Source organism: Drosophila santomea, chromosome X, assembly GCF_016746245.2.
Source record: "Drosophila santomea strain STO CAGO 1482 chromosome X, Prin_Dsan_1.1, whole genome shotgun sequence".
Taxonomy (NCBI): Eukaryota; Metazoa; Arthropoda; class Insecta; order Diptera; family Drosophilidae; genus Drosophila; species Drosophila santomea.
Genome location: NC_053021.2, coordinates 22,192,181 through 22,215,868, shown reverse-complemented (window position 1 = coordinate 22,215,868; position 23,688 = coordinate 22,192,181). Strand labels below are relative to the sequence as shown.

The following is a 23,688-nucleotide window of genomic DNA, read 5'->3' as shown; positions in this document are numbered from 1 at the left end:
TAGTTTAAAAGCATTCGTCTCTGCACTGTGGTCAAAAATGATTTGCGCCTATTTTGTTGTTGATTGAATGCTTCCCCAAATATCCCTCCTAAGATTTTGTATGTAACTACGAGTATAGAGCCAAAATAAAGCTCACTTAAGCAATGCCAAGTATGATTGACCGGCATTGAATTCTCGTTCAGTTTATCCCCAAAGAATTTCCCGAGGCAGATGAAAGAGATACCGAGCACAGTGATATGTAAATGGCTTAAGCTTTGGCAAACTTGCAAATTGTTGTCCACTTTTCATGTTGTCCTGCCCATCTTGCAGCCACGTCTTCATTTTATCCAATGGCTTTTCTTTTTTCTCACTCCCCCCGCTCACTCCATGTGTGGCTATGTGGCTGTGGGCTATCTCTCGCCATAGGATTGTGTTGATGTTTTCTTTTGGAGGCCGGAGAGCATATGAATCCCAAAAATGTTAAATGTTGGCTGCCCCTTTCGGGATTTCTCGCTTTAAACTTGATTCACGTCAGCCCGGCGCCCGGCGCTCGGCATCGATATATTTTCTTTTCCTGCCCGCTTTTCCAGTTTTTTCGGCTCTTTGGTATCTTTGGCATGCATATGCGGCTTAGTCCCTTTCCTTCCATGACTCCCTACCCGGCGGCGTGTTGATGTGTTTATCATTGTTATTATTTATGTTTAGATTTGAATGTCAATGTCGAAGCGGAATCGAAATCGGAATCGGAATCACCATCGATATTCGTTCCAAACTCTGGCCAGGGGAGGGGTGTGCGGTGTGGAAAATGCCTAGGAAAGGGGCAGCATTTCGGGGAGAGTTTTTGGATTTTCTTGTGCGCGCACTTTGAACTCTGATGGCATTAAGTTGTCAATTTGCGTTCTGACTTTGGAGCGCCGCCATCGGTCGCCCATATAAGGAGATTGTACCACATATAGCCCGCTGATCTGGTTCTCTGTTCTCTATTCACTATCTATGAGAGTGATACTGGTGCTAAAAGCTTGCTGTGGGGTGACAAGGAATTCCAATTGAAAATTCAATTCACTCAGCTGCCACTTTTTCCAATTCAGTTACAATATTTTCTAATGCAAAATCCGTTTTCCTAGCCAACGACTTCCATGACCACGTCTGTCCAAGTTTTTGGCTTGGTTGTACATATTTTCATATTCAGACTCCCAGGCAAAACTTTTGACAATGTTTGTTTTGGTTTGGTTTGGTTTTCGCCTCTTAATTAATGTTGGGGTTTTTTCCCCAGAGACACAAACTTGTTCGAAAAGTGAAAACGAGAACATAAAAAAGTGAAAATGATTAGCATAGTGGGGAGTGGAAATATTACGTCGGACGGGAAAAATGTGAAAAGAAATTAATGTTCATTGAAAATCCAAATGCCCCTCGAAGGGATCAGAAAATTGAAGGGAAGGGGAAGAATCAACAGCGAAGGCAAACAATCGAAAGACAACGAAATTTTTTAATTGATTTCACTTAAATCACTTTTGCTTGAAAACAACGCTGCATCTGCGCGAGAAGAAGGAAAAGTACAAAAACACATTTCGGACTTTTTTCTTATTTGTTAAACTTTTGTTTCTTCGATTTTTTTTCCTTTTTGGTTTTTGGGCGAAAGGTCTCAAGACGAGCCCCACACACTTGACCATCGAAAAGTCAACACGAAGGGAAGGAGGCGAAGAAAGAGAGAATGGGGAAGAAGGCTGATCCGAATTCGTACACTTGTCGAAATGGGCCTAGTTCAGCTGTTGAAAGTGTGTGCACTGAAGGTCTAGTTTTGGCCACACGTAGTTCCCTGAGCAAACTGTATACATTTATATTTATACCCGTTACTCGTAGAGTAAAAGGGTATACTAGATTCGTTGAAAAGTATGTAACAGGCAGAAGGAAGCGTTTCCGACCATATAAAGTATATATATTCTGGATCAGGATCAATAGCCGAGTCGATCTGGCCATGTCCGTCTGTCCGTCCGTCTGTCCGTCTGTCTGTCCGTATGAACGTCGAGATCTCAGGAACTACAAAAGCTAGAAAGTTGAGATTAAGCATACAGACTCCCAAGACATAGAAGCAGCGTAAGTTTGTCGATTCATGTTGCCACGCCCACTCTAACGCCCACAAACCGCCCAAAACTGCCACGCCCACACTTTTGAAAAATGTTTTAATATTTTTCAATTTTTGTATTGGTCTTCTAAATGTCTATCGATTTGCCAAAAAACTTTTTGCCACGCCCACTCTAACGCCCACAAACCGCCCAAAGCTGCCACGCCCACACTTTTGAAAAATGTTTTGATATTTTTTCGTTTTTATATTGGTCTTTTAAATTTCTATCGATTTGCCAAAAAACTTTTTGCCACGCCCACTCTAACGCCCACAAACCGCCCAAAGCTGCCACGCCCACACTGTTTTGATATTTTTTCATTTTTGTATTAGTCTTGTAAATTTCTATCGATTTGCAAAAAAACTTTTTGCCACGCCCACCCTAACGCCCACAAATTGCCAAAAACTGTCAGTGTTTAAGACTCTCCTTCGCACTTCCAACAGCTGAGTAACGGGTATCAGATAGTCGGGGAACTCGACTATAGCGTTCTCTCTTGTTTTAATTTATGTTCTTTATGCTTTTCATAAATTAGCTTTTATTTACACCGTTTTGCGAACTCTTTAGTATCGTGGATTTTAGCTGGCATCGCCGCATAGAAAATGAGGGAATTTACCCAAATCAAATCGAAATTGAAACGCTGTATTCGGCGGACAAAGTGGCCCTAATTGGCCATTATGTTGGCCTAAACAGCGGAGCAGGCTCAAGTGGCGGCTAATTAAGAGTACCGAGAAGTGCGATTCAGTCCCCAATGATGATTACGGGAAACGAAAAGAGGAGCGCTCCAACTTCGATTTAAGTTCGAGGAAGTCCAACTCCGACGTTCTCCAAGGTTTTCTTTTAAAGATTTATTTAATCCGGCCACTCTAGTTAGCCTTAATTTCTGATTGCTAGTGCCTCTAGTGCATTTTACTCAATAACGAAAATAAAAACGAACTGCAAACGGAAAATTACCAGGAAAAGTACCAGGAAGAGCCACAGCCCCACAGCCGTAGTGCCTATGTAAATTGAACAATTAGCTGCATTCAGAAAAAATGAAAAGCAGAGAACGTCATTAATCATCCTTTGCAGGCGGCCAAAAGAGAGTAGCGCCTTTTTTGGTTTTTACTATTTAACACTTGGAAAAAAATTTCAAAACAGGCGTGTTTAGGCTTATAACGCACAAAGGGTTTCGGCATCTTGTAATTCTATACGTTTTAATTGGGAAAGTATAGTCTTGTACCAAGGGCAAGGTGATCAATGTGAAATAGGTTTAATTTATAAGCTTGATGGAAACAGATCAGGAGAACGAAACAGAAATAAATGTAAATCAAGTATCGGATATACCAATGCCAAGCCAAACGAATCAATTAAATCTATTAAAGCATCAAACTTATTGGAAGATAATCCTATTTTTTTTTTGCCAACCAAAACACTAGAGAATTTTTTTTCTTTATCGCACTAGCTAAATTTATGTTTGCTAAATTAATGTTTGGCAATGCACAATGCATCTTGCTTTGAATTAAAGACATTCATTTAATAATGCACGACCCAAACAGCAATATGATTTCTCAGTGCAGTTGCAAACTAAGAGCAGTGAAAACTGAGCGCGGCTTAAGCGCGCTCTTCAAAGAGAGTTCTCTAAACACTTCGTTTCTCTTGGCTCAGATCATTGCCGAATGCCTGTATATATGTATATAATTGCATGTATATATTTATATCTGACCGCTGAAAATCCTCTCTCGCACTCTCTGCCTGTCACGGTGACTGCGGCGCCGACGTCGACGCCCGCTTTTCGAAGTCGCTTCTCATTCAAAAAACAACTGTGAACGTGATCGGTAACGGTGCGTGCTCTCTTTTCCGCCTCTGCAGTGTCTTTGCGAAAAGAACTTGAAAGAAATGAGAGGGGAAGAAAGCGGGGGAAAGTCACCAGCAATAGCAAATGACAAAAACAACAATATTTTGTTTCGATTGAATTTTTAATACAAATTGAAAATTTAAGAGACTTGTGCAATCGGCCAAAACGTGCAAATAACTCAAAAGCAAAAAAAATAACATGTATATTGTGAAGATTTAATATTTCTTATAAATTCCCATTTTAAATGCATCCCCTTAAAAAAATTGCAACGTTTTTTCGTGTGCTTTTCGGTTTTATTTTTTCTTAATTTTTTTGTTTTGGCCAGTCTTTATTTTTTCTAAATTTGACCCGATTTCAATTTGGATTTGAACGAGAACCTAAACTCTAAAACAAAACGAAAAAAAAACATGCGATGGCATATCTGTGAAAGGAAACAGGAAAAAGAGAACGACCCAAATGAAAATAAAGTAAAGTAAAATAAAATACATACTACGAAGCGTGTATTAATATACTATACTTTTGTGTATATACTACATTGTGAAACAGTTGTTGTTGTGCTATTGTTGTTGGCTTTACAGCAACAGGCGTCCGATAATTTATAATCTTAAAAATATATGTGCCCTGTGCATATAGATTCGCCTATGTGCACTGAAAAAACCAAGATCAATTTTAAAAGACTAATACTTCAATGCTCCTTGAATTACAAATATTTAGATAACGTAGTTTCAAAATGATATTCCTCTATTCCGCAAAAAAGGAGGTAATTACGTATTTATTTCATAATCTGAAGTTTTTTTTGGTGCACATGGAAGCTTCTATTGCAGGCAATTTTTTTTTTATTGTATTCAATAAATATTCAATTAATTCCCTTTTCGATTTTCTTCCCCAACAGTGTGTTACAATATATACCCTTTGAAGTCGATTTTTTGTAGTGTTTTTTTTTTTTTTGAGTGCACAAAAGTCAATGTGAATGAAATAATACATGTGATACAGTTGGAGAAATAAAATATGTAGATAAAACATAAAAAAAATTAAATAATAAACAGTGTGTTGTCTTAATAAGAGTAACAATAATAAATGCAGTGACGAAAGTCGATACAAGTGCAGTGAAAAATGAAAGGCAACCAGCGCCGGAAAAACTTTAAGCAACTGAACAAAATTTAGTAGCTAATAAAGAAGTTTAAACTGGCTCCAACCAGCTAGCAACCAGCAAAAATATAAAATATCTAATATTCTTAAATAACCAATCCAAAAAAAACTGAACCGCCATCAAACGAAATTCAAAACGAGCCAATTTGTGGTGTTTATTATTTATTTATATGCAAATTTATTTTTACAACAACTTGGTATTAACCTACAATCGAACCACAACAACAGCAAAAGCCGGGGAAAGATAAAGAAGAATCGAAAAGCAAAAGCAGCGCACCTTCTTGGACTTCGACGTCTTTATTTTGGGATATAAAACAGAAAAAGTAAGTGGATTGTACATATGCATTTTTGTTTAAACTTTATGTGTTTTTTATAATTCCCATTCCCATCGAATTCATTGCTTTCCGCTGAGAAGCTTGTTCTTTAATGCAAATTCAATTGTAACGAAACCAGCGAAATTTGTACAGCCCTGCAAATTCGCATTTCGGACCCGAAACTCACAGTATCCCTCACGTTCCTGGTTCTCCTGCAACATCCTTGTGCATTATTTGGTCGGATGTGCTCTCGGGATGTCTCACTTTCGTGGGCTTATCCTCGGGGATTTTCCGGGTTCACGCCCGATGCTGACCTTCTGACTCTGCGGATGTGGGAAATCTAGCCATTCTGCAGATGCAGAGCTCACTCTTGGGATCTTTAGTGACCTAATCGCGAGGTATTTAGAGTAATGTTTTTCGAAATTACCTCGCTATTACGCGTCCAAATGGACTCAACCTGGCTAAGTCAGAGTGCTTGCAAGTTAATATGTATGATATCTCTTGAATGAACCGAGAAACTGATAAATAACAAAAGTAGTTAAATAGTAGAAGCACTTATTGAACAAACAACAGCCACGTGCACATTTCCCCAATCTTATCAAGTGTTGTACTATTAATTGCAAGACTCATGTCACGATGTGACCACAATGAATGATATCCTTAGTGTCATCATACAACCAACTGGTTAATTACTGGTTACATTCGATTGGTTAAATGCGCGCTGGTTAAATAAACCGGATTCGAGGCGCATTAGGTGTCTTATAAGGGTTCGCACTTAAGCCAAACAAGTGAGTTCACGATTATGTTTATAGAGATGAGCTCCATGGGTCTCTGGGTCTCTGGGTCTCTGGCAGTGGACATAATAATGATAATGACGATGAAGTCACGCAGCGACCCTATCAGCGCCGAAGTGGCAAAGTGATCAGTTCCGCTGGACGTTAAACACATTGTGGCTTAAAATAAAAACTGAGAGCAAACCATGAACGAATTTCGGAACCAAATTTCAGTCCCTCATGAAAGTGTAACCAAGTTAATTGCATTTAACCGGCTGTCCGAAAAAAAACAGTTGGAAGGGTGGCAACGCACTCGAGTGGCTGGGAAATTGTTGACATTCGGGTTGAAAATTGCACACTGAGAAAAATGGCAATATCCATGTATTTACTTAGTAGTTTTGTCCCCTGTACTCGTTTTTATGGCGCAGACATATAAACTACGAAATGTTTTCTGTGCAAGTACGAAAACGCCCACAAAATGCTCCTAAAGTCATTATCAGCATTAGAAAGTGTTACAGACGGCACGAAAATCAAATTCCGGCGATTGTGATGGTATATATTTACTATATGGATATGCAGAGTTCGTGGGGAACTGCGCGGAGCCCAGACGGCCAGGCTGCTAGACTGCCAGACTTTCCACACTTGCCTCGAATATCAGATACCCGTCACTCTGCTAGTGAATTTTAAGCCTAGCCTTCATATGAAATTGATGACTAATCTTTGCTTTTAACTAATTTAACCCATGTCCTAACCCTATCCAATTAGAATTATAATTGCAGCTATAGTCTTCCGATCCAATTTAAGATCATATATCTAAAAGGGTCGGAACGTTTCCTGTTATATACTTTTCCGCGAACTTAGTTTACCATATTACTCTGCGAGCAATGCCTATATGTTGATACCCCTCAGAGAACGTGGAATGAAATCAGCAACCGAAAAAAACGAATCTATCACGAATTTATTTTCGAGGCTCTTTAAGAGTCTTGTGCCCATGGCTATATAGCCGTGGTAAAATTGATTCAGCTGCATCGGGGCAAACAGCATCGGATGGGCGATCCGTAGGGCAGTACGTGCCTGAAGGCCCAAAATACCGATGCCGATGCCGATATACGACCTCCACTTACACGAAAAACTTGGGGAACGTTTCTTCTGGAATTTTTGGAATCTATTTCCCATTCTATACTATGCTTTTAAGCGGATTCCCTGAAATGGGCTAATGCTTACGTAGGAAGTTCCGAAAAAGTTCTTACCTGGAAGTACTTAAATGTATGGAACATTGGCTTGAAAGAGTGGTTGTGAAAAGCTTAGGCCAGCGCAGTAGCCAGTAATAAAGTAACAAAGTAGAAATTTATGGATATAGAGAGCAGAATCCCTATGAATAATATGTACAAAAATGGTAACTACACAGACCAAAAGAGCTCCGGAGTGGAGGACATTGTCAGTCGCCGCATAAATACACATATGCTCACCATCTTGATATATGGTCCCATTTACTTCAGTTCTGGTCCAGAAGCCAGCCCTGCAATTGCATTGTTTACTTATCTCATTTTGGGATCATTTCCCCATTCATTCCCCATGCCATTCAGTTAGTCAGTTATTCACCTGTTGAACATGAGTTTGGGCTGCCCATGCTAATAAGGCAATACATATTCGCCGTTAGAGCGCAGGGTCCACCTGCCTAGACCCCCTTTACGACCGCCCCCACCAGTAGCTTGCGACCCCCTTTTCGACTTTGAGCCCCATGTGCAGCGGCGCGTTTCCCCCTCCTCTGCCCCCACACCCCCGCATGGTTATTTAGGCATGAAGGCGGGTGAATTTGCGGACGAGGGGCGTAGCATGGGGCTTCTCGGGCGAAGCACGTTAGGCTGAGTCATCGCCAAGTCACAAGCGTAGCACGCAGCGCGCAGCGCGCTCGCCTAAAACCAGCCAAGCGTCAAAGTGTCGACGAACAGGTGCCTCAGCTCCAGAGGGTGGTTACGAGAGGGGACTGTGAGGGACGGGCGGGGCGGCGACGAAATGGGGGCGGCTGCTACTGGGGCAGAACCTGTTACACCCTTTCGGTTGCCACGGCTGCACAGCGGGAAATATAGTTTCGTCGAGTTTTGTCAAGGGCAGCGTGTACTTCTGAATTATTCACAACATCAGTGCCATTGCAATTGGAAGCTTCTTACGAATATGCAAAGGTCCTTAGGTCCTTCAAAATTGTCTGTCCTCGTAAAGTAACGTGCTTCAAAAGGAAATAGATCTTAAGTTTTACAATCTTAAATATCTACGAATTTTGCGCGCGTTGTTTTCCGTGTAACACTACATTGATCTTAAAAACGGGGCATCTTTTAAACTCATTAAAAAATACAGGATTTTCGTAAGATTTGAGTGTTTTTTTGCGTGTGCGCTAGCGGTTGTTGCTGCCGTTGCGGTTCGTTCTGCTGTTTCTGTTGATGTTGCCGCTGTTGTTGTGTTGCTGCTGTGGCGGCGGCAAGCGGAAGCAGAGTGCGGCTTGGGGCAGTGTCTATCGCCGCGACTCCATCGGACTCGGAATCGGAATTGTACACTCAGGGAAAAATTAACGCTTTTCGATATCAAATCAAGAACGAACCGCATCGAAAGTACGGTAAACTCGAATTTTTTTGATTCAAGGACAAAAATTTTAATTCAAGAACGAATAATTTGAGACCGAAATTATGAATTTGAGAACGAACGTTCTGGATCCAAGTACGATAAATGTACTGCTTTAAGTATGGGAAATACTTAAAATAAATATTAAAAATACTTGACCCAAACTCGTCCAATTTTAATATGTGCATTATTAATTCACGGTTTAAATTGTACAAATTTAAAACTGAAGTATGAGTATTTTTATTTTCAGAGCAAACACTTTTGTTTTAAGAACGAATCATATTTATTGTTTATTTACACGACTTTAATAGTTTTGTTATTCTTATATATAGTAAATATATACATAAAAACTTCCATAATTTTTTTCTTAAAAATTAAATTGTTACACTTTTCTTAAAGTTCTTACAGCTAAACATATTTAACGAAACGCGGTGTCAAGCAAAATAACAAATAGAGTCCTGGGTATCTATCAAAAACGAAGAAAGACAAATATAACAATAAGTAAATAAAAATTTTGTTATTAGTTATATTACCTTCATTTATTGCCGGCTGTGCTTCGGTAAGCTGTTGCCTGCTGAGATGGTTTTTAATCTTCCTATCGTAAAAAAGAAACACTGCGCTTCAGGTCGTCCTATTTAAAAACCAATGCATGCTCATTCTCTGGGCGTATTTCCCAGAAGTCGATTTTTAACTGTAAATATTACACATTAATTTATAGATTTATTTCTTTTAGAAGTAACATTTGGCAACACAAAAGTTTTATACACATACATGCATACGCATACATATGCGTGCATGCAAACACGTGCATAGGCCACCGACTTTTTATGTATGTATATTACATACTTTATTTAAAGATTTCTACTTACCCTGCACACCGTGCCCATTTTCACATTATTCTTCAATTATTTCACTTAATTCACTTTGTACTTGTTACTCCAGGAACTTTTTGACACTAAATGAGCGCCGTGTTGCAATCGATTATCGAAAAAACATATGTTTCTTCAACAACACAGAAATGTATGTAATCGATATAAACAAGTGTAAGAAGTCGAATGGCTGGAGATTTTTCGATCGCATAAATTTTAGTTTAAACTTCTTATATTTTTTGTGTATATTCTTTTAAAATTGGCCGCATAAAATGATCAAGGAATATACATAAATGAGAAAAGACAAACCTTTGTTTTCCATGAGTATTAATAATATCGCTTTTGAAATGTGTAATTCGAGTACAACTAGTACTTATTCCAAGAACGGTTGTCTTAAAAATTTTAAGTACGACACAGTACATTTTTAAGAACGTTCGTTCTCAAATTATTCGTTCTTCAGTTTTCTGAGTGTAGCGACTATAGCTGTACGGGCGCCAATGGATATAGTCGCAGGTGCACTGCCCCCAGCACAGTGTTGCTGTTGTTGCTGCTATTACAATGCGATTTTATATTGTTCTTGTCCGTGGACAGTGCTCGTAATTTCCATCGCACGCCGCGGCCGTTCTTCTCTCTTTATGATGACTCTTTCTTCCGTTTCTCCATATAAGTCCGTTTCTGTTCCAGCTGAATGCGTCGCTGCCACTTCCGCTTACAATTCTTTTTTATTACACTTTATTACACATTTTATATTCCGTTTTGATTTCCATTTACACTGTGCTTCCTCTGTGTTTTGTTTTTGGCTAAATGATTTAATCATTCCCCGCGCGTAGTGAGCACTGCGATGTTATAAACTGTAAGGAGAGCGAAAAGATGGCCAAGAGACATGAAAATAGACGCAAAATAAGCTCTGCCAGACGAAATAGTGACTAGCACTCAGCTTACGTGTTCGGAAAATGAGCGCCAACTGGGCGAACAGATTAATTGGTTGCAAATTCAATGATATGGCTCCTACAAAATATGTTTCCATCTTTCAAAATGTGGGAATGTTTTCTGGTTTTCTGATGAATAAATGTTTTCTGGTGAATAAAGTGAGTTTACGAAAGGGTTTCAACTTGAAAAGAATATGCAACGAAGATTTTATAATTTCAATATGTTTCGTGGTGTTGGTGCTGGAAACTCAGAGAGAGAAAATACGTGGGTCTAACTAAATTATAGAGGTTTGTAATAAAGACTTCAAAATGTTTCCAACAATTTGTATACATACGTCGGAAGTCATATTTAATGGTGTGCCAGTTATAAAAACATTTTCCATATTTCGATTTGTTACTCGTTTAGTAAGAGGGTAAACTAGATTCGATTAGATTAATATTAATATTACAATTAAATAATAATTTCAAGTAAATTAGTGGTTCTTATCGGACAACCGTAGCACGATATGGCCGTACAATTCTCGGTGCTCATCGTTACTACGTGGACTGCTACGTATCCAAAGTGCTTTTAGAATAAAATACATAGAATATGTTTTCCATTTTTCTTCTAAAGCTTTTACAAAAGGTTTTTATTCAATTAATTATTTCTAATAGAAGACGTCATCTTACGTTACGTATCAGTTTTACCTGAATATAAAGAGTATGTAATCAAATAATAAATTCAATTATGAAACCGTTTATTATACCCGTTACTCGTAGAGTAAAAGGGTATACTAGATTCGTTGAAAAGTATGTAACAGGCAGAAGGAAGCGTTTCCGACCATATAAAGTATATATATTCTTGATCAGGATCAATAGCCGAGTCGATCTGGCCATGTCCGTCTGTCCGTCCGTCTGTCCGTCTGTCCGTCCGTCCGTCTGTCCGTCTGTCTGTCCGTATGAACGTCGAGATCTCAGGAACTACAAAAGCTAGAAAGTTGAGATTAGGCATACTCCAGGGACATAGACGCAGCGCAAGTTTGTCGAATCATGCTGCCACGCCCACTCTAACGCCCACAAACCGCACAAAACTGCCACGCCCACACTTTTGAAAAATGTTTTGATATTTTTTCATATTTGTAGTAGTCTTGTAAATTTCTATCGATTTGTTAAAAAACTTTTTGCCACGCCCACTCTAACGCCCACAAACCGCCCAAAGCTGCCACGCCCACAGTTTTGAAAAATGTTTTGATATTTTTTCATTTTTGTATCAGTTTTGTAAATTTCTATCGACTTGCAAGACAACTTTTTGCCACGCCCACTCTAACGCCCACAAACCGCCAAAAACTGTCAGTGTTGAAGACTCTCCTTCGCACTTTCACTAGCTGAGTAACGGGTATCAGATAGTCGGGAACTCGACTATAGCGTTCTTTCTTGTTTTTGTTATTGATGTCAATGGAAGAGACCCCTTGTATTTATTTATCATTTGTTAGTTAGGATTTTGAGAAAGACTGCTTCTTCATCTTGGAGGATGTCACGATTCATCTGTTTCCCCCCTTTTCAAAGACGTTTTCCCAAGACTTTCCCTTCCTAGTTCTCCATTTGGCTTGTTTCCCGGGTCGTTCGCATTTGGAACTCCGACAATTTTGCCTGTAGTTTTTCGTGCATCCACTCTCCCCCCACTAGTTTTTCTGCCGTTTCCCCATTTTCTCCATTTTATGTTCGAGCGCGGCAAGTGTGAAAGCATACATATGTTTTGACAATGCTATCGTTGTGTTCCAGGCCCAGAGCCTACAATTCGGCTTCTGGGTTTTTAGGGCGGGGGACACTGAATGGGCGGGGGCGTGGCAGGTGAGGGCGGCCATTGAGCGGGCGTTGATGGAATGCAAAGCATTTGCTTTGCATGTTTTGGATCCGCGCAAAATAAAAACGCGTGTTTGCCAGCGACTCAATATTGCTGATATTCCTGGTGTTGCCAACGTGGGGGTGTTGCTGGTGTGGTTGCTAGTGTTGTTGCCGGTTTTCGTGTTGTTGCTGCCGTGCCGCTGATGTACATAGCTGGTGTAATTGTTGGCGTTCGTTACAGCTGTTTGCGGTGGCCAGGAGATGTTTTGGTGGAAAATTCTGGTTCGGTTTTTGGCATTTTTTCGCACACTTCTGTATTATATTTTGCCATATTTTTTGGCACTTTATGCTATGTAACTTCTTGTTTATGGTACCATTTTGCCGCAGTGTTGTTAAGGTTGCTGTTGCTGTAGTTTATTATGCAGAATGTTGCGTTTTTGGGGTTTTCCGTGTAATGACAGAAACACAGCCCTTTTAAGCAAACAAACACCATAAGCCGATGAGATTATTACCTAATTAAACAGCGTGTAAAAAGCATTCATTTTAAACCATTAAACACCATCAACTAACACTTACTTATGCGTAAACTACAATCTTACAAATATCCAGAAGATAAGGAAATACATTTGAGTACATACATACTTAAATTGAACATTTGCAACAAATTATATGCCGTTGTTTCATTTAAATAAAACGCACTGCCAATGTGGACAACTTTGGACACATTCTGGAATTTTTTTGGTTTTCATGATGACCGAAAACCTCACATAATTATTAGCCGGAAAAAAGAGGGTTAAATTTCAAGAAATCCGAGCGGAAATTCCTGTAGAACTTTCTTTCTTTGTGAGGCGCCTTTGTGCTGCTGGGCGTTAATGTTGCTACTGTGCACAGAGCATGGCATGATCAATTGCTCGGCCACATGACCGACTGACAGACAACCAGATCTGCCAACAATAGGTCCCGAAACACGAAACACAAAGCACGAAACACTTGCAGCAGCCAGCCGCAGCAGCGATTCGCATTGTATTGTACGGGTGTAAAATTGTTGCGACAGCAAATTGCAAGCATGCAGTTTCCACTGGCCCTCGGAAGTGCACACCTCCCCTCGAAGAAGCCCCCTGGCCACCACCCCTGGTGGCACCCACTCGAATGCCTGAGAATGCAGCGCGGGGTCAAAGTTTGCAGCAGCTGCAGCAGTTGATGCTAATGTTAATGTTGCTGGTGCTGGGTGCTGCATATTGGCTGCAGTTAGCGGCACATGCAGCAAATCTGGTTTGCTGTATGTGGCATCTTCTGGAGCGTATTCCCATGAACCGAAGTCGCCCTCAGCTGGCGAAGAAGTGGAGAGGGTGGAGAGGGGGTCATGTGGCCACGAATTCTGTCATGCCGCAGATACAGATGTACAGTGTCAGATCGAAGCTTTGCATTCGAACATTTACAGCAATATTTATACATAATTACTTTTCAATAATAGCCGTTTAGTTAGCCTTATCATTCGGGTTATTTACTGTCGAATTTTAAAAGAGTTTATCAATACGAAATGAAAATAAGTTTCGTTGCATAATTACATATGGCATTCTTTGATTTTTGATTACTAAACAATTGGATAAATGTTTCTTTGAGTGCACTCAATAACATATACATATATGTATGTACTCAGCACCAGCATCGAGAGTTGCAAGCTATACCGCTGTCAATGTTTTGTAGTGCGAAGCAATTGAATTGATGCTGATGACTAAACGAGGCGCGCGGCAAGTTGAAAGTTGAATTCATGGGTGGCCAATATCCCCCATTCCCCCATTCGCCCATCCCCCCTCCCTCATCCACTATCCCATGGCAACTGGCCGGAGGATCACGACCAGGCCCTTCGCGAGCGTGAGACGCCAGATAAATCAGCGCTGCAATAGATGCCTTATTGCCTTATTATTACTTGCCCGCCGCGTCCAAAATCACTGGGCTAATGAGCGGGTGATCGGCATGCGTTGCGGCCAACTGCAACATGTTGCTTGCGGCTAGCACGTCAGCGGCAACTATAGCCACTGTAGCCACTGTAGACACTGTAGCCCCTGTAGCCACTGTAGCCACTGTAGCAACTGCAACAACAGTGATAAGCCCAGCATAGAAAGTTTAATGACTTTGGGTAACCGAACCGATCCGAGCCGAACAGAGAGCATTGCGGCGGGCGCTCTTCATGGGCTAATCGAAATCGAAACATAAATCAGTTTGAGGAAAGTCGCAAAAAGCCAGCAACGATGCAAACAATTGCGAAAAACAATTCGAGGGTCAAGAACAGTGACTCTCCTTATGCGGTGTCCTGCACTGGGACAAATTGAGTATTGTGTTTTGTGTACCGTAAAAGTGCAAGGTTCCACAATTCTACATTTTGGTGATTCCGCACGCGATCTGAACAGAAATGTGTCTGTAGAAGGCAAATTCCATCGCCGTGTAGCTGGGTCCGCTTTCGTATGTCAATATTGATAAAGATTACTGCTCTGGCACGCCCTCACTCACTCCACCCCCTTTTCGGTGGGCAAAGCCCCCAATCTATGAGATTGGAGCTGGTTTATTTCATCCAAAGGCTGTAGACTCCACCGACCATACAAGCTGATGATGATGAGGTTATCTCCTTGTCATCGTTAAGCGCAGTTAATCGAACACTAATCGGTCTTGGCCGCAGTTCTTGTCTAGAACTCTGTTTTGAAGACTACGGGGGTCACGACCTGCGACCTGCCTATCCCATAGATAATTATCGGGCTAGCAGCTACGGGGTAGCGAAAATATCGAAAGAGTCCAAGTTGACGTAAAATAACACATCATACAACTGGATACCAAAACTACTCTTTTTAAACGTGCGGAGGAGTCAATGGCTTATATAACTAGTGGCTCTGATTTACCTAGAACTAGTTAGATAATTCGCCTTAGTCTCCGATCAATTCGACCCCTTTTCGTATCTGGATGCGGATTTGTTTGACGTCTTCTTAATCTGAGCCACACTTCCACACTACCCCGCCCTCCCTGAAATTTTTGTGGTCGTTGAAGTTTTCATTGTTCATAAATTTTAACGGACTTATAATGATTATCATTTATATGTCTTCGTCGCCAACTCGTTGCGATTGTTGTTATTGCAGTTGTTCCCCGTTTTTATTGCCAGAAGAAAACAAGTAAAAAGATTGCGTTTAATTTAAGCATTTTTTGCATAAGCGCGAATTATGAACGGCATTAAAAACATGCCGAAAAAACAACAAATTTAATAACAACGGCCGTCGATTGCAACAGGCGCTAATTTGATTTTTGTTGCGGGTACGGCGCCCCAGCAACTTGCAGTAATTGTTGTTGCCCCGCTCGGTTTTATTTACCTTAGTATACCCGATACTCGTAGAGTAAAAGATTAAACTAGATTCGTTGAAAAGTATGTAACAGGCAGAAGGAAGCGTTTCCGACCATATAAAGTATATATATATGTATAATGTATTTATATTCTTGATCAGGATCAATAGCCGACTCGATCTGGCCATGTCCGTCTGTCTGTCCGTCCGTATGAACGCTGAGATCTCAGGAACTTAAAAAGCTAGAAAGTTGAGATTAAGCACACAGACTCCAGGGACACAGAAGCAGCGCAAGTTTGTCAATTCATGTTGCCACGCCCACTCTAACGCCCACAAACCGCTCAAAACTGCCACTTCCACACTATTGAAAATTGTTTTTATATATTTTAAATTTTTGAATTAGTCTTGTAAATTTCAATAGAAAAAATTTTCGACACGCCCACTCTAACGCCCACAAAACGCTAAAAGCTGTCAGTGTGGAAATTTCTCCTTTGCACTTCCACCAGCTGAGTAACGGGTATCAGATAGTCGGGAAATTCGACTATAGCGTTCTCTCTGGTTTTTTTTGTCGTCTGGGAGTTTCATTTTGACATTTAAACTTGTTTTTGGCACTTGGCGACATTTCTCACTCGTTTTATTTTTATTATCTTTCTTGATTTGCTCTTCGCTGGCTTTCTGGCTGCTTTCTGGTTGCTCGCTTGATTCCTGGACGAGTTTTAGCCCGGGCCCTACCACTCAACCCCTCGCCTGGGGATCCCGCCCCATGAACGCCCATGAAAGCCATTAGAAAACACGATCTTGAATTTCTAGTAGGCGACATAGAAAATGACCGTTAAGACCATTATTTTTATACCCGTTACTCGTAGAGTAAAAGGGTATACTAGATTCGTTGAAAAGTATGTAACAGGCAGAAGGAAGCGTCTCCGACCATATAAAGTATATATATTCTTGATCAGGATCAATAGCCGAGTCGATATGACCATGTCCGTCTGTCCGTCTGTCCGTCTGTCTGTCCGTCCGTATGAACGCTGTGATCTCAGGTACTACAAAAGCTAGAAAGTTCAGATTAAGCATACAGACTCCAGAGACATAGACGCAGCGCAAGTTTGTCGATTCATGTTGCCACGCCCACTCTAACGCCCACAAACCGCCAAAAACGGCCACGCCCACACTTTTGAAAAATGTTTTGATATTTTTTCATTTTTGTATTAGTCTTGTAATTTTCTATCGATTTACCAAAAAACATTTTGCCACGCCCACTCTAACGCCCACAAACCGCCCAAAGCTGCTACGCCCACACTTTTGAAAAATGTTTTGATATTTTTTTATTTTCGTATTGGTCTTGTAAATTTCTATCGATTTGCCAAAAAACTTTCTGCCACGCCCACTATAACGCCTAAAATCCCCCCAAAAACTTTGTTTAAGACTCTCCTCCCTTCCACTAGCTGAGTAACGGGTATCAGATAGTCGGGGAACTCGACTATAGCGTTCTCTCTTGTTTTGATCAGGATCAATAGCCAAGTCGATCTGGCCATGTCCGTCTGTCCGTCCGTCTGTCCGTCTGTCCGTCCGTCCGTCCGTCCGTCCGTCTGTCCGTCCGTATGAACGTCGAGATCTCAGGAACTACAAAAGCTAGAAAGTTGAGATTAAGCATACAGACTCCAGAGACATAGAAGCAGCGCAAGTTTGTCGATTCATGTTGCCACGCCCACTCTAACGCCCACAAACCGCCCAAAGCTGCTACGCCCACACTTTTGAAAAATGTTTTGATATTTTTTCATTTTTATATTGGTCTTGTAAATTTCTATCGATTTGCCAAAAAACTCTCTGCCACGCCCACTATAACGCCTACAAACCGCCAAAAATTGTGTTTAAGACTCTCCTTCTCCCTTCCACTAGCTGAGTAACGGGTATCAGATAGTCGGGGAACTCGACTATAGAGTTCTCTCTTGTTTTTTTTATCATTTTAAAAAGAAAAAGGATTTATTTAGCAGGCACCCGGGTGTCTACGAGACATAAATGAGTGTTTTTGCCACTCATCCCTCTTTGGGCACTTGCCTTTCTCTGCCTGTTTGTGTGTGATTCGCATTGACTCGAGTGCGCGGAAACCACGGTGATTGCAGACACCCGAATATTTTGAGCGGATGTTTGTAAGGTGTGAGTGGCACCCGACACTCAAATTTGTTGAGTGTGATTAGGGTGAAAAAAAAATGCCACTCTTGCAGTTCTCTGATTTGCAACACTGGCTCGCAAGTCGAAAGAAAGGATCGTAAAAAAAATGAATTGAAGTTAGTTCGAAAATAATAAACAACTTTGGGCGCTTAAAGACCGGCATTATAGACCTTTCTTTAATATGTTCATTGCTCGTCGGCATTTTAATTTTTGTATAGGCAAATAGTATTTTAATCTTCCGCTTTACTTATCCAACTCGCAACTTAATGAATTATTTATATTTAAAACAATAGAACCACAAATTCACTTATCGATTTCCGGATGTTGAGTACATATCCCAAAACATAAGCTCTGTAAATTCGTTTCAATGTCAGAGGCTTCCTGTTTACAAATGGACCTCTCTTATCCCCTTCTTTATTTTTTCATGTTTCATAAAGCTTATCACCAAAAATTGGGCACAACGTAACATTACATTCAACTCACAAAGCTTTTAATTTAGCTCTATGCTTCTTTTTTATTGCAGACCTACCCCTGCTCACAACCAAACCAAACGCCACAAGAAGAATTGACATTCCGCAAAAATATTGTCCGCGCGATTGGAAAGACCTTTTTTCACTGCAGCTCGACCACTTCACATATCATTGGCTTTATGTGGCCTGACTTGGGGTGAGTATTGGTTTTCATAGCCGAAAAACATATTATTGAATAGGAACGAGCAGGTCTGTAGCTTTTCTTAAAAGCCTCTTTCGATTATGTATTTTAATAGTTTAATAATTAAGAGGGGGTGACAATATTAGTTTTGGATATGTTTTAGATTTTAACAGACCAACTATATTTTAATAAAGTAATTCTTTTAATGCCATTTAATGTCTTTCAAATGCTGTAATCTGTGTCTTTTCACTTTTATTTAAACTGTATTGCAAATACTTTTGTACTTATCGTTTGAAAGTTACCAAACTCTTCCATAAACGAGTAAAAAGAGTATTAAACTTATTGGTTTTGGTAGGTTTCCATTTTCGCGCATATTCACCAGCTGATATATTTCCTGCCATAAATCGCAAAAGGAACAATTTCGCGGGGGCGTTGACAAGTTTCTCAGGCACAAACACCCACCCACCCATGAACCCACTCGCAAATCCATTCACTCTGCTGCTCGGTCTCAGATTCAGTTCGATTCAGTATTTGTTTTCGCACTTTTACTTCATATTCCTCTGTTTTAGTTGATTAAACAAAACTGTTTACGATTGCTTATTGCTGACTTATGTTGAAAATGATTTCTATGGGCAGTCCGAGTTTCTTTTCATTTTAATAGTAACACTCGATACTGTGGGGCGGTATTACTTCCGACCTGAATAAAATTGAAATAAATAGAGCAGTTTATTTGCATTACACCTACAACCTATTTCTACGTAGAGCATTGAGAGTCTCTACTGGAAAATTCTTAATTGCTCCCAAATACATATATTCTTTTTCTGCTCTTATCGCGAAGCTTATTATTATACCCGTTACTCGTAGAGTAAAAGGGTATACTAGATTTGTTGAAAAGTATGTAACAGGCAGAAGGAAGCGTTTCCGACCATATAAAGTATATATATTCTTGATCAGGATCAATAGCCGAGTCGATTTGACCATGTCCGTCTGTCCGTCCGTCTGTCCGTCTGTCTGTCCGTATGAACGTCGAGATCTCAGGAACTACAAAAGCTAGAAAGTTGAGATTAGGCATACAGACTCCAGGGACATAGACGCAGCGCAAGTTTGTCGAATCATGCTGCTACGCCCACTCTAACGCCCACAAACCGCACAAAACTGCCACGCCCACACTTTTGAAAAATGTTTAAATATTTTTTCATTTCTGTATTGGTCTTGTAAATTTCTATCGATTTGTTAAAAAACTTTTTGCCACGCCCACTCTAACGCCCACAAACCGCCCAAAGCTGCCACGCCCACAGTTTTGAAAAATGTATTGATATTTTTTCATTTTTGTATCAGTTTTGTAAATTTCTATCGACTTGCAAGAAAACTTTTTGCCACGCCCATTCTAACGCCCACAAACCGCCAAAAACTGTCAGTGTTGAAGACTCTCCTTCGCACTTTCACTAGCTGAGTAACGGGTATCAGATAGTCGGGGAACTCGACTATAGCGTTCTTTCTTGTTTTTTTTTATCACCAAGCCCATAAATTGTGGGAGCTCCGAAAGTTCGGTGTGCATTAAAATTGGCAATGCTGTTGCTATCGTTGGTGTTGCTGTTACCGCACATTGTATAAAAGTTGCAAAAGTCGGCAAGCATCGTTCGTGCTGGTTCAATAACATTTTCATTGCGTTGACATAATTTTAATTAAAATAAAATCGAAAACAAGTCCCAGCATATCGGGTGCAAACACGCAATGAATATAAAGAGGTCGCTGAGTCTCGTAAAAATTCGCGAACCGGGTAAACCCAAGCTAAAAAAAAAGGCAAAAACCAGGAGGGTCGCGATTTACATGCGAATCGCAATTGCCAGGGCTGCAAGGCTGATGTGTCCAATTTTAGTAAACAAAGCACCGCAAAAGAACTGTAAAGATAATTGTTGCCGTCTCTCTTTTACCCGATTCCTGCCGTCTCTTTCTATGACTTCAATTTTAACCCGGAAGCGATAACCACAGCTGAAGAAACCCCCAAGATAATTGACCAAAAGTCCCATTAAAAATATATAAGAAAAGTGAGCGAAATAAAAAGCGAGCACTTGTCTCTTTCATTTTATTATTTTATTGTCGTCCCTTTCTGGTGTCCCTGCTCTTCGTCTTGAGCAGACTGCGGCGCTTGCACTGTGGTTTAAACAAGAAATCAGCAAAAATGCGTGTAAAATAAATGCACTAAATGTTATGGGTCTGCCTACATATGTGAAATTCTATTAATACATACATTTGATGTAATTGATGTTCCATAGTTCTTTTCTGATTATAGCTTCGAACACATATCTGATCAATATTTACAGGATTAAGTACAGTCATATCACTACGATTCGAGAATCGATACTTACTTAATCAAATATGATGATTGGAGAAAAAATTATATTTAACCGATATCGGCTAGAGTCTAAAGTTGTATGTTCATGTAATCTGACTTTCACTAATAAAGTAGGGCCATTAAGATTACTTAAAGGATTTAGATATTGAAAAAGGCAGAGTTATGAAATGGTCATGTAAACAACATGTTAAGCCAGTAATAGACAAAGTTTTAATATCAATCTGTGTCACTGTGTCAGCTTATTAACGTTGATATAAAACACTGTAAGATGTCTTAATGTGTCACAGAAACGTAGATAATATTTTTACGGGCCCCAAAAATCACTGGCAAGTATACGTTTAATCTTTTACAGACTACCATTAAATTAATCTGTTGAACTTCGCTTGGCTTCGAACACATACATACAGCCACATCATCAATTTCAGTTTGGGTAATGTTATCGCATTTTGTCTCGGGCTCAGTCGATTTAATGCAATAACAATACAAATTATTTATCAATTAAGCTGTTACATTTAATTTAATTCAATTTAATACTGTTCATATATGTATGTACGAGTATGTGCCAATAAAAAACAGCACAAGCTCCGGAGTTCTTGCCACGAAAATTTATGCGAAAAGTTCAATTGCGTTTAAAATGTGAATAATTCGAGGTTGTTGTTCTGGCTGCCTGTTATCAATGCGACCGATGTATTTTGAGAATTTTCTCATGAATTTTGCATGTGACAATTTATTTATTTATTGATTTACTTTGCATCCAGCAGTGGAGCGAAACCGCGAGCTCTGCCCATCCTGTAAATTGGCTTGGGCATTGCAGATACATAGATACGCTGATATACGCTCGTATAGGAACATATATACTGTACGTACGGTGAGATTGTTCTCACATCCACATCCACGTCCATTTTCATTTCCATTCGAAACGTGTCAAAGGTGTTGGCAATTTCGCAGTCAATTGGCATTAATTGAGTGTGAACACAAAAATATTTTTGTAAATTGTCGGGACGGGGTGGAGGGTTAGAAATGCGCCGCCACCTCTTGGGGCAGCTACCGCTGTTGTTGGTGTTGTTTTTGTTGTTGACCCGCCTGTTGTTACCGCAAATGTGCCGCGCAATATGCAAATTGATTTGTCGAACAATTCATTAAAAAATGCGTTGCATAAGCCGCAAAGCTGAAGCCCGCAAAACACAAAGCAGAACAAAACAACAGCCAAAATCGAAACGAACGCCCAAAAAGACGGATGGAAATTGGCGAAATTGTTTGCATAGCCGAGCAAAAAGTTGTTAGCCAATTGAAAGGTTACAGGCAGATCGGTCCCCTTTTGGAAATGAATGAATTTTCATGATGTTTTTACCAAATTCTTGCCACAGGGATAACTGTAGGTATTCGATGGTATTTTAAAACGAGAACGGAAGTTTAGTTTTTGACACGCTTCTGATTTTTTCATTATTTCAACAGATATTTAGAAACAGACTAGACAACAGAAACTAGAAACTAAGTATATTAGGTTCAAAAAGTCGTGGCAGTTGTAGAGTTCGATGGGAGGTATTCCCAACCAGTACTGTCGAAAGCGATACCGTTTGGGATTGTCATGAAATCATAGTTTGGGATTGATTTGCATTCAATTGAGAATATCCACGACGAACCGGTTCATTTGCACCATCATCGCCCTCTTTCGGGCAGTGCGGAGTTAAAAATATCCAAAATATGCAAACGGGCGGGCCAAATACCGTTTCAAAATCTGTTTTCCCATTCAACTCACATGGCCAGTTAATTTGGCAATTTTTCTATGTTTACACGACGTCGCCCACGGAGGCAAAACGGCGAAAACCCGATAATTCAAACAATGAAATATGGCACAAATATAGGTTGGCCTTGAATTGCGCGCTACATACGCGAAAAGAAACACACCAACTACGACGAATACGTAAATAAATAATAAACAATCGTTTTCTTTCCCCCTTTTCAGCCCCCATTTTGTTTTTTTATTTATCCGGCGTTGATTGGCCCTCTCGAACTCGGTGCTCATTGGAAGTTACATAAAAATACTACGACTAAATTAAAAAACAGAATTGATAAAACTGCAGCTATCGCATTTCGTAAAAAATCGAGTTAAATTAAATTCCCTTTCGGATTTTCGTTTTGATAACATTCCGTTCCGTTTTCATTCAAATTGATCGATTGCCAATAGTTTACAAATTTATTTAATTTATTTTGAGGCTATTCAAAGGGCTAATTTCGAGCTTTGAGTGGCTAAGGTTAATTCACGAATTTCCACTCATCATATTTCGTTATAGGGGTAAAGGTGTGCCTTGAAGTTATAAGATTTTAAGGAATTTTAGGATACACAATGAAAGTGCAATATCTAAAAGTAAATGTAAACGTAGTGAAAATAATGACATTGGGTTTAAGTGAAAAGGTGATTCCGTCATGAGTAAATCGACTGACTTAATATTACTCATCTCAAGGCATAAAACCAAAATAATGTAAACATTTTATAAAATTTGACTTTAAAATTACCCTATCAGTTATTTCCTTGGCTCATTTTTTTCCGCAGCTCTCAATACCACTAATTATTGTGCACAAGACCCTGACTTTTGATAAAAGTACAAGACTCAGTACAAGGGAATGTGTTTTGCCCAGAGCTTAAAATTAATTCGGGTTAAAATGGGTTGTGTTTTGTCGTTTAACGACTATTGAAACTACATCTACTAATTGGGTCTGATCTGGTCTGCTATTTTATGTAGTCATTCGTCACGCCGCCACAGAGATAGAGGGT

General features: G+C 39.9%; 2 protein-coding genes across 2 annotated transcripts in view; one reads left to right on the top strand and one right to left on the bottom strand.

Annotated features, from left to right (window-relative positions):
* Positions 1-23,688, bottom strand: part of LOC120457339 (chaoptin) — a 210,111-nt gene that overhangs the window by 33,707 nt on the left and 152,716 nt on the right. The gene's annotated exons all lie outside the window — the stretch shown is intronic.
* The window catches only part of LOC120457341 (protein folded gastrulation), a 32,986-nt gene continuing 13,198 nt past the window's right edge, over positions 3,901-23,688 (top strand). The window contains exons 1-3 of the mRNA XM_039644849.2: positions 3,901-3,919; positions 4,826-5,405; positions 18,429-18,571. The gene's annotated coding sequence lies outside the window, so the exon portion shown is untranslated. The remainder of the gene's footprint in view (positions 3,920-4,825; positions 5,406-18,428; positions 18,572-23,688) is intronic.